This window comes from Podarcis erhardii (assembly GCF_964252035.2).
Source record: "Podarcis erhardii genome assembly, chromosome: 5".
In the NCBI taxonomy this organism is placed as follows: Eukaryota; Metazoa; Chordata; class Lepidosauria; order Squamata; family Lacertidae; genus Podarcis; species Podarcis erhardii.
The window spans coordinates 85211411-85225616 of record NC_138509.1 but is presented as its reverse complement, the minus strand read 5'-3'; the positions used below and the strand labels follow the sequence as shown (position 1 = coordinate 85225616).

Genomic DNA, 14206 nt, shown 5'->3' with positions numbered 1-14206 from the left:
ATTGTATCAAGCAGCCTTGTATGCTCTCCAAGTGGCAGGATTATAGTGAACAAACAAGACTTTGCAGAGGCAAAGATGGAGGAATGTGTAGATTTAAAACAAGATAATTAAAAAGGTTTCTCATAATGAGGAGCACTTGTGGGTCCTGAAAGCCTTGGGTCACCAGGTTGCCAGAGGTGACAGATAATGCAACATAAGAAGTAGAGGGGGAATTGCCTCTATTTGAAGAGTTTGTCATAAACAAATATCAGATCCATTGGGAATCTCGGAACTGCTGCAAAATGAATTAGAAGGTTTATTTGGATAGGTAATAATTATTTCATTAGAGGGAAAAGAACCGTATTCACTTTCAGCTGTGCTGAAGTGTGTGTAAGATTCACCTTGTAAATGTTATACACACTTATGGATAGCTAAAGTGATTACTTTTATGTTTTTAGGTTTTACTGTTTTTGTATATTTTTGTATGTTTTGTATATTTTTGTATATTTTGTATGTTTTTGCATTTTAATGTTTTGCAAGACACTTTGAGACGCTTCTCAATAAATAAATTTAAATAAATAAATAAATTTAAAATCAATTTAAAATCAATTATAAAATAAATGGGACTTACTCCCATATAGGATTCTACTTCCAACTCTCAGTTGTTACACAAATGTCCGAACATCTGCCCGCTTGTTTTCTGTGTCCTTGAACGACAATTTTTGTACTTCTGAAATGTGCGTTATGAGGTACGTAAGCAAATGGCCCAGGCCGGCCCTCTGACTATAACATCATTGTTGTAGTCACTCAGAATGCCTGGGCTTCAACATCACTCTTGATCCTTTCTCACTATCAGAAAACATTTGCCTGTTGTTTAAAAGCAGCATTGGATAGTGCAACTCAGTTTAGTGTGAGAACACAAATTGGTTAGAGCAAGGGAGTAGGCAGTTTCTAAGGGATGCTGAGACTCGAGTCCACCCAAAAGTCCTGCTCCCTAATTCAGATATCCAAAACCAAGCTTTGTTTACTGAGTAGTGAGAAAAATGCACTCTCGTCATGCTGATTGTTATTCCATCATGTATTACTAAATTAAGCACTGCTGTGAAAATCAGTCATCCAACAGCAGTCCATGCCCTCACTCCCCTGTAACGAGCCCATTCTTTTTCTTCTCCCTGATAATCTCACCCTGAAAATCTCAATGTAAGTACTTGGCTGTACAAGCTCCCTATCATTTATTTGTCTTGTACCCTCAGATTAATTTAGCAGCATTTTAACAGGCCAAAGGCCAAGGTTGCACAACTTTGTTTTACACACTTGCCATGGAGAATGTTCCTACTTTCTCTACCCTTCTTCCTGAGCTTAGTGTTGTCAACAGGGAATGTCCCTACATGTGTGCTGTTCTTCTGAGGTGCTCCAACTCTCTCAGCATTTCAACATGAGAAAACCAGGCCTGCACATTTTCCATAGTGGATGTGAGGGATACTCTGGCTGCTTCTTCACCAAGTGAAGCTTGCTTCTGCCCAACAAATGTCTGAACTGGGACACTGGATACTTCTTAGAGTGGAATTGAAGCCTTCCTCACAAACTGGGCACAATCCAGAAAAAAAATAGTTGCCATAACCCATCAGGACTTCAGTTAATTGCAATTATTCCAGTCTTATGATTCAGTAGGAAGCAGTTACAATTGACTTTTGCTGGATTTTGCTCTAGTTGTCCCTAGCTATGCACCTAATATGCTGCGGAATAGCGATGCAGGATGGAGTCTTTCTTTCTTTCTTTCTTTCTTTCTTTCTTTCTTTCTTTCTTTCTTTCTTTCTTCTTTCTTCAGGATTATTTTCCCCCAAATTGCCTTTCCATAAAACAGCTGCTTACATTTAATTTCCACCTGCAGAGGTTCTGTTTTCAATGGCAGAAAATGTCATTTATGCAAGGAAAATGCCCCAAGGTGTTGTTCTTTTGGAGGGTAAGTTTTATGTGTGTACATTTTTCCTACTGACTGGTGAGCACTCTTCTGAGTGTAACTTTACCCCTCAATAAATAATGAAGCAGGGTGGTACAACTGCTTGATGCTTGGTAGATATTGATTAGTTTCTGCCAACATGAAAATCTCGTCTGGGTTCTGTAATTTCAGAGGACAACCTGTTGAAAGCAAATTAATTATGCTGTTGCAGTTGCTTTGCACAACTGGCAAAAGAGGCTTCAGGGCACAGGTTGTCACTAATGTCTTCTCATAGCCACAAAGGTACTACTTGACTACCATTTGCCTGATAGTACTGGTCAGTGGATAGATGAGCACATCAGAGTGGGGATAGGGAGTAGACTGAGTATGAATGAAGGTGGAAGGATTACAGAGCAAAACCATAGGATGGAAAATCCAGAGGCATTGTCCATCACAGGGCAGATTCTGAGAAAATCTGAAGAGGCTGAATGAGGACACAGGCAGACAAAGAAATCAGTGGACTGGGAGGAAGGCAAGGAGATGAGCAGGAAGAGGCAAGCTCAAAAGCAGAGTAATATGGAACAAGACTAGGGAGTCATTCAAACAAAGTTTAGCCCATGTCCAGGCAAAGATTCAGACAAGCTGCATTAGGAGGAAGCACTTAGATACTTAGGGGATGTCAGTATGGGATGCTGGGACCTGGGAGGACAATACTGCTAATTCTTCGGCCAGTGGACAGATTAATGAGTCTCCAGTTCAGGTTCTTCCTAGTGCTAACACCTTTGATCCCATGAGCAAGCATTTTCATGCCTCCATTGCTCTGAGAATCAGTTTTAATTTTTTGTTGGAAGCAACCTGGTGGAATTGTGATGACATCCTTTTTTCACAACTCTGTAAAGAAATACAAGAGCCCTCCATCAAATGCTAGGCTTGAATGAGCTGTGAGAAAGAACAAAACAGGAATGTCAGATACTTGTAATATTGAAAAGCAACTGATAAGAACATTTCACAAGAACTTCTAATCTTGTGATATTTACTTTAATTTTAAACCTATGCCAAGCCATCTGTTCACTCTGGCAGTGCCATGAGAATCCTTCAGGTTCAGCCCCACCTCTGTTTGCATTTATCCAAATATTATATCTTCCTTGTGTTCCTTTTCCAGCTTACAAATGCTTCGCCTCCACAGGTGCATGAAGACCACAGAAAACACTGATTTATCTTTCCATTTCTAATTATGGTTAGCAGTTGCACACAGCTGAGCTAAATTTCCATTTCATCCTTTCCAATTGGTCTTCCTTCTGCTGTTTCTACTGCTGCAGGGTCTTCCTTAAGTATATTTTCTTCTGCATTTTGGACTTCAAATGTTTTATATAGGAAATTAGAAAGCTGCCTTATACCATTGGTGCATCTAGCTGAGTATTACATACACCAACAGGCAGCAGTTTGCCACTGTTTCAGACAAGAATCTTTACCAGCCCTACCTGGAGGTGCCAGGAATTAAACCTGGAATTTTTGCATGCAAAACCAGGTGAATGGCACAACATACATTTTCAGACTTTGTCATAGGATCCACATGACCAAAAAATTGTGTGGTGGTCATTTGGGAAACCTGAATATACAGACTTCCAGATGATGACAAGCTAGTCTCATACACCTGCTGCCAAGTGCACTGTTTTTCATTCAACATTTTTGACTGGGAAAACCACACTTGCCGGCATTTATAAAAACTGAATAATTGTGTGGCAGTGAGTATACATAACTGGCTTCTTGCCACAGGCTGGAAGCCACCACATTCAGGCTTTATAAGTGGCCATATTCTCAGAGCTATTGAGAATACTGAAACGATTGTGGCAGTGAGAGCAATGTGCTTGCTTTTCAGCAATTTCAGATATTAAAAGTAAATCAACAGGTTGGAATAATGTAATATGCTTTGCGTGGTGCTATCCTTGAAACTTCAGCTGATCCAAATACAGAGCCTAAGTTCTGGAAGGCACCAGGAGATTGGTCTGTATTACTAGTAATATTACTATTACTAGTAATATTACTATTACTATTACTAGGAATATTACTATTACTAGTTACCAGGATTCTCTAAGATTCTTTGGGAAAATCCATGACATTAAGCCTTACCAGTTATATCTTCACTAAACATAATATCCTGCAATATTAAAATTGTTATATTACTTAGCAGGAACCTTCAGGGGAACAAAAAGTAGCCTTTAATTTTTGCCTTGTTTCAAAGTGCCTATTCATTCTTTCTCTCAATCAGGAATGTATAGGCTTTGGATTTGTGTATGACAGTTAACCTGTTTCACGATCAGTGCCAACTAGACTTAGTCACAATAATTGCGAATTTGAGAGATGTTGGCATGCACTAACTTGTAAAGGATTTATAAATGGCTTGTACAAGTATTTTTCCAAATGGAAACAGCATCAGAGTTCTACATTGCGAGTGGCTTATATAGGAAAGAGAGGTATACAATTGCCTTTCCTTCTAAGCAGGCATATTGTAGATGCTAGACAGTGGAAACCAGTGAAGGGAGACAACTACTGAAAGCAAACACAGGCTAAGAAAAAGCTGTTTTAGGTTCTTTAAGTCTGTGTATGTAAGTGGTTTGATTTTAATAATAATAATAATTAATAATAATAATAATAATAATTAATGCATCTTTCCCTACTGCCACCAATGACAGTTTGGTACATTACTGGCAGAACTTAAGCAAAAACAAAACAAAAAAGCCAAATTTTATCTGGCAGAACTATTTTGTGTTTGCCTATAAATGAATTAATGAGAGTAATTTCTTGAACAGGTTGTTGAGCACCCTTATCTACCTAGGTAAGGAGCACCCTCCTTACCTATGCTATGGTCTCAGTTTATGCCACTCTTATGAATTGGCAACCCAGTGTTTTTAATTCTGTTTACTAGCACTTTGATGATCAACACTTAAGGGGCAATCCTCAATGCAATGACGACAGGGACTAAAGTTTTATGGGGTTAAACTTATTCAACAGTTATCACCCTTTCCCAGGAATTTCTAGGAATTGTAGTTTGGGTGATAAGTCTTCTAACATAGAATTGTGTACACATCACTTAACTACAATTCCCAGGATTCCTTGGAAGAAGCCATTACAGTTAAAGTGATGTAAAAAACAGTATGAGATTGGGCCAAATGTTGGACATGAACCAGAAGAGCCCGGGTTCATATCCCTTCTACGCTTTAAAACTCTTTGAGTCACTTAAGTCAGTTATGCTCATTCAGCCTAAACTACAAGGATTGTTGTGACTATACAGTCAGCTAAATCTCCATGTAAACTACCCTGAGCTCCTTGGAGGAAGGATGGTATACAAATTTGATAAATATATCTCTGTCCCACTTTCTTACACTTTCCCAGCTCTTTATCCTTATTATTCGTCCCATTTGTCTTTACTCCTGGAGAGATGAATCCTGTGAAATTACTTTTGCCTGCCTGTTCTTTTTCCAATTCTTTTTAATGCACATACCTATATTAAATTCTCAATTTCTTTGTCAGACTCTTTGAAATTTGGGGTAAACCCTGTCTAGCCTCAGTAACTTAAGAATCTTTGGGAAGTTTTATTTTCTATCATTATTTTGGAATAACCTTGATTTTTCCTTTCTAGGGAGATTTCTGTTCCTTTCATCAAGTCTCTTCTCATTTCTGAGAATGAAAACAAGGGGAAGGGAGGGAAAACCTATACAATTTCCCGTCCTCTGTCATGGAATGTGCACTCTCTTTTCTAATGCTGCAGTCCCATGATGCTTACCTGAGAGCAAACTCCACTGACCACAGTGGAAGTTACTTGAAGTGCTGGCATAGGTCAGATCAAGCTGTAATGCAGGAACTTCCATTGTGAGACCGTGTGCTAGTCTATGATTCATACAGCTAAGGAGAATTCATAAATATTTTATGTGTATAGGCTAGCCAGTCTTCCAGTATTCTTCTGAACCATTAAGCAAAACAGTATTCAGATGTGAGATGCCATGGCTTTCTATCCTGACTCCATCCCAGCCAGCTAGGTTCTCTAGTCTCCTCCCACTGGCCCTGGTTTTGTCTGCACCAGTGCAATCCGCTGATCTGGTCACATTTCAGCTCAAATGTCAACAGTCCTATATATTCAAAGTGTACACACTTGTGTTTACGCAGCATCCAATGCGCTCCAAATGCTTTGGGAAGCAGTGTAGAGACATTAACTACAATCCATATTTAGCCTGTATCTATCCTGTTGTTTCTTATGAAATACTGTGTTTTGATTCATTCCCTTCCCAAACCATTTTTAATCCAAACAGAGAGGGGGGCGGGGAACAGCCCAGATGCATTTTTAAGCTGCTAATGTGTGCATATGAAAAAGTTTGCCTTGGAATGTTTCCAATGAATATTTTGAAGTAGTTCTATGGTGGTAAAGGTAAAGGGACCCCTGACCATTAGGTCCAGTCGTGGCCGACTCTGGGGTTGTGGCGCTCATCTCGCTTTATTGGCCGAGGGAGCCGGCGTACAGCTTCCGGGTAATGTGGCCAGCATGACTAAGCCGCTTCTGGCGAACCAGAGCAGCACACTGAAATGCCGTTTACCTTCCTGCCGGAGTGGTACCTATTTATCTACTTGCACTTTGACGTGCTTTCGAACTGCTAGGTTGGCAGGAGATGGTGAGCATTAGGTTCATTTAAAAACATTGCATTCATTATTTAGTTAATTCTGTGGTTTTCATCCAGTATGCTGTGGCACCTTGGGGTGTCTTGAAGGATGGTCAGGGGTGCTGTGGGCAACCCTGGCCTCTGCCCCTGTTTCCTTCCCTCCCTCTTCTGATGCCCTCTCACATCTCTGCATCCCAAGGACTTGCACAGCTATTTGTTGCAGCAGCCCTGGCCACAAGCTCCCCGCGTGAATGGTGCCTCTGGGGCTGGCCAGGGGGTGCTTCCCAGGCTCCTTTGAGGCAGTGTGAGGAGGCACCTCTCTTTGGGGTGGGGGTGGGGAGCAGCTCAGAGACCAGGAGCGGCTGCTGCGGCTGCCCAGAGTCAGGAGAGGAGGCTGAGGGAACCCTCCACAAGAGAGGAGTTAAAACGTCTGAGTTAATTAATTGCATTTACATCCTGCCCTTCCCCCACTGTTGATTAGCATACATGGTTCTCTCCTCCCATTTTATTCTCACAGTAAGTCTGTGAGGTAGGCTAGGCCAGGTGAGGTCACTACCTAGCTTCATAGCTGAGTGGGGTTTGAGCTTCAGGTCCAAAACTCTAGCCGCTGCACCACACTGGCACTCTCACTAGTAATATAGCCAGGGCTTTTTCAGCTGGAACTCCCCGGAACTCACTTCCAGCACCTCTCAGGTGGGCACCATTGCCATTCTAAGACAGCGAGGGTGAATATAGCCCACTCTCCGCTTCCAAGTAGGGTCAATATTTTCAAACTGCTCTGTGGGAAGTATTAGGCACAGGACCTATGCATTCAAATAAAGACCTTACAGCTGTAAAATAGACCTGCCCTAAGGGTGCTGTGGTTTCATGCGAGTGTTTCACACAGCTCTGTGGAGGACATTACCCACAAAACTCCAGTGTCAGCGCAAAGACTTTGTGATATATCTCCCCAGAGATTTCAGTGCAGCTATTAAACTGGTGAATAGCCTTTTCCTCAAGTATGACTTCATGGAGCTAGCAGAGAGATACCATCTTGTCCTTTGTGTTTGTGCTAGATGACATTTTAGTCTTTCTCATGAAACAGGCAATTCTGCTCTGGTTCCAGACTAGAATAGAACACTGGGTTCACTCTGTCTGCCTCTGCCCCCGCACTAGTCTGTTTACTGAGATAAACATCTGATAAGACAGAGGAAGCTGGACCAATGAAGGGAAGCCAGCAGCTACTTCAACTTCTCCTTGCCTTGTTCACACTGGTAGAATATTGCTGGAGAGGGAATTGTTTCTGTACCTCTTATGGAAGGACACTTGACATTTACTTTTTCCTCCAGAGATAGAAGGAAATTTATGTCATTGCTCTTTCTTATTTGTGACTAGTAGGTCAAAGCAAATACTGGATATAGTAATATAGATTAATATATGTAAATATATGTGTAGTGCATGTACTCTGAAATATTTGCAGAAAACAAGGAGATTGATTTGATTGATTCATGCCATGCAAACATAATGTACACTATAAAATATAAGGAAATGTTCCCATATTATTTAGAGGACCACTTCACCACAAGCACATCCAATATACTTTTAGACATTAATTTTTCTTTAAATGCCTCCCTCATGTTTGTGAGAATCTGTTCTAAATGGCATATTCAAAAACAAACTGCTGTAGAGAACATCTGCTTGTTTTGTTTTTTCACATTCAGGGCAACCTTGGACTAGAGCAGTATTTAAGGCCAATGTGTGTGTGGGGGGGGGACAGAGTGGACTTCAGTAGCTTAATGGCAATGCTGAAAATAATGTAATATAAATCTGCAAAAAAGGACAAATGCTTTCTCTCTCTCAAAGCACATTGTATTTGGCAGCCTTTGGAAAACTTCAATGTAAACATTAAAAAAAAAGAACCAAACATATTACTGCATTTTCTGCCTCAGGCACCAATCAACAAAGTTATTATTGCATTTAGAAAGAAACAAGAAAGAACATATGGTTATTAGCCTGACTCTTGTGCTTCCTTTTTCTTTACATTCTTGAAAGGCCATAAAACAGGGAAATAAAAAAGTCATGGATGTGTAGTTTTTTTTAACTTTATCTTCTGAACATTAAACATCATGTTTCAAATTTCTTATGGTACATAAAACTGTTTGGTCTTGCTGTATCATGTATACAGGACTTCAAAAAGTAAATGAGACAGTTTAGTAGATGTAATAGGTGTGTAACAACCACTCTTTAGATCTCTTGTATTTTGTACAACATCCTCTGGTTCCCAAAGGTGCTTTTAACATGATATCTATATGGCTATTTCTGAAGTCATTTATTTCTTTGCACGGCGAAAGAAAACTGGGACTAATTAGAAAGTATAGTCTATCTTGCTTGACAGTTGTTGGTGTTTGTTACTTTTCTCTGTTTCAGGTATCCTTCTACCTTCATAAACATCTTGCTTGAGATGTGACTGGAATAGTGGTGCAGTATGGATATCACAGAAAACCCCTACAACTATAGTCTCTGCTCATGGAAACTTAGTATGGGCAAGGACTGTGGTTTAGAGTTCTTTTCTGAGGATGGATTCATCTGACCTTATTATTTTTATGGTGATTGCAGTAAATCACATACTGACAGTCAGTACATCAGTGCTGGCCACCCTTTGCAAATGTTGAGAAACAATTACAAACAGTACCCATCAGCGAAGGAGGAGCAGATAAATATGCTTTGTAGTAAGTCTGACCCATCTAGCTTACTGTTGTGTACTCTGACTAGTAGCAGCTCTCCGGGGTTTCAAAACAAGGTATTCCCAGTCCTACCTAGAGATGCCAAGGCTTGAACCTGGAATCTTCCATGTGCAGAACTCTGCTGTAGAGTTATATCCCATACCTATGAGCAGGCATCCCCAAACTCGGCCCTCCAGATGTTTTGGGACTACAACTCCCATCATCCCTAGCTAACAGGACCAGTGGTCAGGGATGATGGGAATTGTAGTCCCAAAACAGCTGGAGGGCCAAGTTTGGGGATGTCTGCCTAAGAGGAAGGGCAAAGTTAGTATGTGTGATTCTTTTTGTTTTGTTATTTTTGTATTCATCTAACTATTCTTCCAAAGAGTTTAAGGTATCATTTATTGAGGTCCTACAACCAGGTGTGTGAAAGGCCTCATCCTCCTTAATTTTGGTGGTGTAACTATAGCAGGTGCCTGCAAATCATTCCCCATGTAAATGGAGTTTAGAGGGACATTTGAATCAACTCCAACATGATCTTAAGCAAGGGTACTTACTGGCAAAGATCTCGAGAATTGGCGCTAATCTTTTATTAACATATTATTATTATTATTATTATTATATGGTTCCATCCAGGAATAACTTCAGATGGGGAACTTCATAACTGAATCTTCTTCTTCTTCTTCTCCTTCTTCTTCTTTTTCTTCTTCTTCTTCTTCAGTGTGTATATGTGTGTGTAGATCTCAGGATGATTCACATCATAAAAATACAAGGTAAAAACACGAAATACATAATAAAAACAAGAACAAACCAAACCAAACCACTAATCCCCCACTGCCTCCAACAAAAGCAGCTAAAAGGAGATGGGACGTTAATCAGCCAAAGACCTGGTTGAAGAGGAACACACACATGGGAGAGGGAGAGATAAAAATTATTTGTATTTTTTAAAAAAATAATCTTTATTACTTTTCAAACTTACGGCAGACAAGAAAAAAAAAAACAAAAAAACCCCCCAATACAATAAACAATACAAAACACAACCTTAACACTAAATTAAACAAAACAAAACAACAACAATTTAAAAAACATATAGCATACCATTTCATTAGTCTATCTTTCATTCCCTTATTTCATCGACTTCCTCTCACCTCCCTTTTTGTATTCCACTTCTGTTACTTGTTTCAGCAAATCCTTTCCATCTTTCTCTATTTTTATCATTATGAATGTCTTAACATATTTTTAACCTTATTTTCCATTAATACTAAAATACTTATTTATACTTAACTCCTTATAGCATTTCTGCTAAAGCCATAAATTTTCATTCCAACAATTTTCAAACACTCATTAATTTTACAATATTTCTATGTACAAACTTTAGACTTTCCCAATCTTCTACCACCATCTCTTCTCCCTGGTCTCGGATTCTGCCAATCATTTCCATCCATTCCATATAGTTCATCAACCTGGAGATCTTCTGTCCGAGGCTCTTAAATCTTTTCCAAGTCCCTTCTGCAATTCTTCTTCATACTCTTTGATGCTGAAAATGCTGAAGAGCAAGTATCGGGGAGGCCCCAAACCAGCCATGCCCCCATTCCCTCTCGACAGGCCAGCCAACTCTCCACAGCTAGAACCAAGGTCCATACAATATCTCAAATCATGTTTCAAGACTCCTCCAGATCCAAAGACCCCCACAACTCCAATCACCTCCTGACCCAGATTCAGAACCCAAAGGTCAATAAATCCCTGCATGAAGGAGTCTATCCAACCTTCCTTCTCCAGTGCAGGCAGGGCTCCAATCTTCAAATTCTGACTTTTTCTATATTCATTCATAAGAGGCCTCCACTTATAGTCCTCGATTTGCCTCTGAAAGGCTGGGGCTTCCACTTGTATTACTTTAGGTTCAACAACCACAACTTTCTCCTTCTTCTCCCCAGTTTGTCCTGTCAAAGTAGTTTCCTGTATCAAATCCCGAGCAATTTCTGTATTAATGGTCACTTTTTATCCCAAATTTATCACTTTTTGTTCCAAGTTCTCAAGTTTGGAATTCATAACATCCGTCTTTTTGTGAAGCTGTTCCAGCGAGTAGCTTATCTTACATAAAACAGTCACTAAAGCTCCTTCTGTCAACATTCTTAAAGTCCAAGGTCAATCTCTGATTCTCACAGCTCTTATCTTGCAGCTGGCTGGAAAAAACCCACTCTTGTAACAGTTTCAAAAGCTCCCTCTAGAGGGAAACAGTCTCCACTTGTATCGATCCTTTCATGCGCATTTTAAAATATAAAGTTAGTTTCAATTTTCAATTACTTTTCCTCCTTTTTGAACACAGAAGAGGACAATGGAAACAATATATTTCTCTTATTTAGCCATCTGTCAACATGCTATCCGTTCACAGTCAATGAACTCTCCCAAAACGTTAATTCTGCTGGCAGCCCTTTTCCAGGTTCAGAGCAGTGGTAATTTAATTTTTCACTCTCTCCTGCAGGCTCACTAAGTCCAAAATTTCCCCCCTCTTCTCCTGCTTCCAAGGGGGGTTTTTAACAGTTTTAACCGATGGAGATTTAATCCTTTACAAAATACTTTCCAAGGCTTTAACTTGCAACGTCTTTGCTTCAATCTATTTACAAAAGAGGAAGGCGGACTTCCTGTTTAAAACCTTCCCGCTTCGATGCCAAATTAATGAATTTAAAGATCCAATTTTCCGTTCTACTCACGGGTAGTTGTTTAAAGTCAAATTGTCCACAGGAAAAAGTCAGCGCTCTCCGGCAACAGCAATGCGGCTTCACTCCGTGAAAGAAGCAGTCAATTCAAAGCACCGCGCCGCTCACCCCACTTCACTCTGGATCCCCAAATCAGGGTTTCCCCGCGAGTAGGGGAGGCGCAAAAGGTGCCAGCCGAATCCCAAGTTCACAAGCTTCTCCTGCCTGTGATTTCAACGGGTCTCCGCCTTCGCCGTGGCAGTCAGACCCTAATTTCCACGGAGCAAATTCCTCCCGATCGGAGGAACTCCGCCATTGCCTGGAGGCGCCAACTCGGAAGTTGAGATAATTTTTTTTTGTAGATAGGAAACTAGATGTCAGGAAGAAGTGTTTCAGCCTAGTCACCTTGCTGATATGTTAGTTTTATATATTTGGGAAGTACCGGTATTTGTTCATGGATAATCATTCAGCCCCCTGGAATCTCCTGAAGTCTTCAAAACAGAGTAGCACAGTTCTGGAATAATTTTACTACCAAATTTATTGCTTTTATGAATTGGATTCCAAATATTTTAAACACAGCAAATGCATTTCATTTTTAAAGTAATGAGCAGTTGATTTCTGAAGCTTTTGGCAATATTGCTGTCACAATCCCATAAACAGAGAACTTTGGGACATAGAAAATGGATTCCAAGTTTTCTTCCCATATTGCGATTAATAGCTAGTTAACTAAAATTCCAGCTCCCAAACCATACCATATTAAGTCCTATTGTTAGGTGGTATGCCAATGCAGCTCATAAACTTTAGATGTTACTATTACAGTGAGAACTAGCTTGGTAAAATATTATGATATTCCAAAGAAGTAGGAGTTCTTCCAGATACCAGGCCATTAGAGCCTAATTATAATCTTAGATCCCTCTTTGACGTCAGCAGTACTTGGGTGTAAATAAGTGCCTTTGACTTGCTAAAGGCAAATATTTGGCAAAGAAAATAAAGATAGTAGTTGAGAACCAGGAGAGAAAGAGAGAGAGATCACGTTAGATTTGAAGCGCCTGAGTAAGTTCTGGCCAGCATTCAAGGTGGTAGGAAAGGTTTGATAAATAAACTCTTATGAGAGGCTGTAGAGTGCTGTGCAGATATGAATCAAAATTATAAAATCAATACATATTGATCTTTATATATCATGTGAATAACAGTGGCTGAGATGCTCCAATTTAACTTGTCTATTGCTCAAGAGTTAGTGGGAATAACCACAAGTGGGACAGGAAATATTGCTGCTCATTGGTGAGATTACTTAGCAGGCCAGAGATTAAAGAACTTGTCTTGTTGCACTAGGGGGGGAAAAGAGGTTGTGAGTAGTTATGAATGTGTTCTATGAAGAAAGAACTGAAAGGACACAGAAATGGAGAAGAGAAATGTAATTTAGATTAGCAAGACTGTGAGGGTTAAGTATGAAAAGCTATGTTTGGGAGATTGTTATATATAGGACGCTAAGAACTGCAGGCTAAGGACTACGTAATAAATTTAAACCACATAATCAACTACATAATAAAACTGTAGTGGAATCCAAATGATTAGACTTACAAGAAGCATTATGGGAGCAAATACTATCACCTCTTTCAAGACTGCAGGTGATTTCAAACTGTTTACTGTGCTACAGCAACCTGAAAACTGAACAAAGAGAGTTGTTTATAATTTGGTGAGCTAGGCTATTGTAGAATGTAATAGTACAGTGTGTATATCTTTGCTAGAGAGCTAAATTGGTTTAGCAGATATTCCCTTTTGCAAAGGAACTCTGGGAACTGTAGTTATGTGAGTGGAGCTCGAGATCTGAAAAAGAGAATTCTCAGCTCCCTCATCAAACTTCAGCTCCCAGGATATATGACTGTAGGGTGTGTTTGTGTGTATTCATAAGCTACAACAACTGAGAGACATGTTGGAGCTTTCCTGCTTATGGAAGACAATGCCACAGTATTCCATCAGCTTCTTTCTCACAAACAGACCACTCTCAAGAAATAAAAATACAGTGGTACCTCAGGTTAAGAACTTAATTCGTTCTGGAGGTCCATTCTTAACCTGGAACTGTTCTTAACCTGAGGTACCATTTTAGCTAATGGGGCCTCCTGCTGCCGCTGCGCCGCCAGAGCACGATTTCTGTTCTCATCCTGAAGCAAAGTTCTTAACCCGAGGTACTATTTCTGGGTTAGCAGAGTCTGTAACCTGAAGCGTCTGTAACCTGAA

At 40.0% G+C, this 14206-nt stretch overlaps 1 protein-coding gene across 13 annotated transcripts in view; it reads left to right on the top strand.

The window, feature by feature from the left end:
* The window catches only part of MECOM (MDS1 and EVI1 complex locus), a 481167-nt gene that overhangs the window by 371255 nt on the left and 95706 nt on the right, over window positions 1-14206 (top strand). The window lies entirely within an intron of this gene.